The following is a 4,205-nucleotide window of genomic DNA, read 5'->3' as shown; positions in this document are numbered from 1 at the left end:
AGCTGGTGACAGGAGGCAGGAGCCCCTGTCCTCGCTGCTAAAGAGAAATGAATATTCACTGCTTCCCACGCCCACAGGGGCGTGGGAAGCAGTGGATATCATTTCATGGTCTCCACTCCTCCAGGGGCCCCGCCCCCAGCCCAGTAAGCCACTATGCGGCCCTAAATCAGGGCTGGCGCCGCTGTCTGGCAGACGTGCAGCGGGCACCAGGACGGGCACATTGATGGCAGCCATGAGGGTGGCACCCAGAGCAGTGAGCGGCGGGAGGGGCAGCAGTCACATGACACCGCACTGTGTTGATGGAGCCGGGGCCGGCGATGATGCTATCCAGACAGTCTGGGGCCTGGGCAGTAGCGCGGCAGTGGCGGCCGGGAACACCGCACCAGGGCCGTGCCAGCAGCACCTGCAGATGAGACCGAGCACACGGCGTGGATGGAGAGGAGAACGGCGCGGAGTTGATCAGGTCACGTGATCCTTGCATAGGACTGCAGGCAGACTCGCTGGCGCTGCATCCTCTCTGGAGCTCGTCCATATGGATGTAGCAGAGCTGAGCCGCTCAGGTGAGGAGAGGCAGGGGTCTGTGCGACAGTATCCGGTTTACTCAATATGCCTGAAAGCAACATGGCCGCGGATGGAGTAGTGACGGCATCATTACTACATGTACCTATAGGAAGCCCACGGCTACCAATGCTCTTTTGAGGTGGGATAGTAGTCACCCGGTACATTTAAAACATGGGGTACCTAAAGGCCAATACCTCAGAATGCGCAGAAACTGTTCCACAGAGGAGTCTTTTGAGAGGCAGGCGAAGGAACTCAGAGACAGATTTTTGGATATGGGTTATCCCTTTGATGTTTTGAAACGGGCCTATAAAAATGCAAAAGGCAAAAATAGACTGGAACTCCTTAAACCCAGACCTAGAGCTGAGAATAAGGGTGAAATGAGACTAATTACTACTTTTGACAATGGATCTAAAGATGTACGGGCTGTCCTTACTAAACATTGGCCCATTTTGTTGATGGACAAGGACATTGGAAGGGAACTTTCCACACGACCCTTAATTACATACAGAAAAGGCCGTTCATTGAAAGATCGTTTGGTCAATAGTCATTTCACTAGACCCTCCAACACTACCTGGTTGGCAGCTAATGTGAAAGGCTGCTATAGATGTGGCCACTGTGTCGCTTGTTCCCACATTATTTCTGCCAGTTACTTTGTTAGTAATGTTACAGGACAACAATTTCAAATTAGAGAGTTTATTAACTGTAGCAGCAAGGGAGTGATTTATAAAGCCACTTGCTTATGTGGTAAGGAATATGTAGGTAAAACTATCAGGGAGTTTAAACGCAGGGTGGGGGAACACATTGGGGACATTACCCATAAAAGAGACACCCCCATTTCACGCCATATTGTGATGGTTTCCCAAGGGTGAACCCACTAGACCGCGGCAAGCGAACCTCCCCTGGGCGAGCGGGCCAGGTGGACCACCCCCTATACAGGGAGCGTTAGGGACAGGCCCAGGGGAAACTACTCACCGCGGCAGCTGGTACCCGAGGAGGCCGGAGGCACGACAAGAGAACTAGCAGGCAGGCAGATGAAGGAGCTGGACCGGAACCGGTAGGACTGGAACTCAGGAACGGAGGCTGGCGGATACTGGCAGATAAGGCAGGAACGGTGGAACACGGGTCAGACGAAGACACAGGCTGGAAGCGGACACGAGATGGTGGGAACTGGGGAAACACAAGGACCAGGTTAAACAAGGAGCACGGGAAAAGACAGGCAGACTGGGAGCCAGAGTCACCGAGAGACACAAGTGACGATCAGGCAGTGATTCCGAGGAAGAGGCTGCCTCTTATGGAGACCAGAGTTCCGGGTCCGGTCAGCAGGGTCAGGAAGGCAGGGAGAAGGGTTGGCTTGGCCTGTACTGAGAACTGAGGCGCAAGGCGCGCATGCGCCGTGGGTAGACCACCGGGACAGAGCGCGGACCCGAAGGCAGGAGTTCAGGCGAGCGCGCGCTCGCTGCAGGGGCGCGCCGAAGGCGGCGGGCGCTCCCGGAGGCCACGGGCGACGCTGAGCCCGACAGGGAGGCGACAGCAGGAGCCGCGCATGAGGCGGGAGCGGCGAGCGTGGAGCCGGCGGGGCCGGGGACGGCGGTAAGTGTGACAGTACCCCCCCTTTTACGCCCCCTCCTCCCAAGGCCGGAAGGAAACTTAGCTAACATCTGGGGGGCTCGGATGTTCTCCCGGGGTTCCCAGGATCTCTCCTCTGGGCCAAAACCTTTCCAGTCAATTAAAAAAAAGGTTTTACCTCTAGATCTTTTCATAGCAAGAATTTCTTTGACCTCAAAGACATCCTGTGCGGACACGAGTGCGGGAGTACTGCCAGTGGAAGCATGGAACTGGTTGAGTATGACCGGTTTCAAGAGGGAAACATGAAATGAATTTGGGATCCGTAGGGAAGCGGGGAGTCTTAGCTTGTAGGCAACGTCATTGATACGAGCTAAGACCTCAAAGGGTCCGATGTAGCGAGGGCCTAGTTTATAGGAGGGAACCTTGAGACGAACAAATTTTGAGGAAAGCCAAAGTTTATCCCCAGGGCGGTACAACGGAGCATCCAGGCGTCTCTTATCGGCGTGCCTCTTGAACCCCTCACGTGCTCGCTTAAGTGCGGTTTTGGTCTCCTGCCAGACCCTGGAGAACTGCTCGGTCAGAAGATCGGCCGCCGGCACACCCGACGTCGGGAGTACCGGCAGAGGTATACCAGGATGTTGACCATAGACAGTAAAGAAAGGCGACTTAGCGGAGGACTCACTGGTATGGTTATTGTAAGCGAATTCGGCCCAAGGGAGCAAGCTGGACCAGTTTTTCTGGTGGGCGTTGGAAAAATGTCGGAGATATGTTACGAGGATCTGGTTCATGCGTTCCGCTTGACCGTTGGATTGAGGGTGATAAGCGGCGGAAAAGTCCAACGTTACTTCCATTAGCTTGCATAGGGCCCTCCAGAAACGCGAGGTAAACTGAACCCCTCTGTCCGAGACAATGTGCTTGGGGAAGCCATGAATCCGGAAGACATAAGATATAAAAATTCTCGCCAGGTCAGGAGCGGAAGGTAAACCGGGCAGAGGGATGAAGTGGGCCATCTTGGAGAAGCGGTCCACGACCACCAGAATGACCGTGTGACCTGAGGACCGAGGTAGATCCGTAATAAAATCCATGGCGATACGCTGCCAGGGAGCCGAGGGAACCGGCAGTGGGTGCAGAAAACCGGAGGGTGGCTGTCGTGGGACCTTGTTCTTGGCACACAAAGGGCAGGAGAGGATGAAACTTCGGACATCCTGAGACAAAGAAGGCCACCAATAAAAGCGAGAGATGAGGAAGAGTGTTTTCTTGAGGCCGGCATGACCTGCTAACTTGGTAGCATGACCCCAATGTAGAACTCGCCTCCTGTCATCATCTGGGGCAAAAGTCTTGCCGGGGGGCAGGGAAGTCAGGTTAACCGGTGCGACTACGATGAGCTTGTTTGGCTCCACAATGTGCGAAGGCTCCTCCTCGTTGTCGGTGACTAGGAAGGATCGGGATAGGGCATCCGCTTTGAGATTCTTATCACCCAGACGGAAATGAAGCTCAAAATCGAACCGGTTAAAGAATAATGATCATCGAGCCTGCCGAGGATTAAGCTTTTGTGCTGATTGAATGTAGGCTAGATTCTTGTGGTCGGTGTAGATCTGGAGTGGGTGTACAGCTCCCTCCAGAAGATACCGCCATTCCTCCAAGGCTAGCTTAATGGCAAGCAGCTCTCTGTCCCCGATGGTATAGTTTCTCTCCGAAGGGGAGAAAGTCTTAGAGAAAAAGCCGCAGGTAACCAAGCGACCAGAAGGGGATCTCTGAGAGAGAACCGCACCGGCTCCGGTGGCAGAAGCGTCTACTTCTAGGGTGAATGGTTTGTTAGCCTCTGGACGGTGTAGCACCGGGGCTGTGGCAAAGGCTTGTCTCAAGGTTCGGAAGGCGTTCTCGGCCTCAGGAGGCCAGTGGTGAGGATCGGCTCCCTTTCGGATCAGAGCAGAGATGGGAGCGGTCAGAGAGGAAAAGTGCGGAATAAACTGCCGGTAATAATTGGCGAATCCCAGGAACCGCTGGATTGCCTTAATTCCTTGAGGACGTGGCCAGTTGAGTACAGCAGACACTTTTCCCGGATCCATGCGAAAGCC

Source organism: Dendrobates tinctorius, unplaced genomic scaffold, assembly GCF_039654945.1.
Source record: "Dendrobates tinctorius isolate UK_male_01 unplaced genomic scaffold, ASM3965494v1 ptg000323l, whole genome shotgun sequence".
NCBI lineage: Eukaryota > Metazoa > Chordata > Amphibia > Anura > Dendrobatidae > Dendrobates > Dendrobates tinctorius.
Note: the sequence above shows the minus strand (reverse complement) of the source record.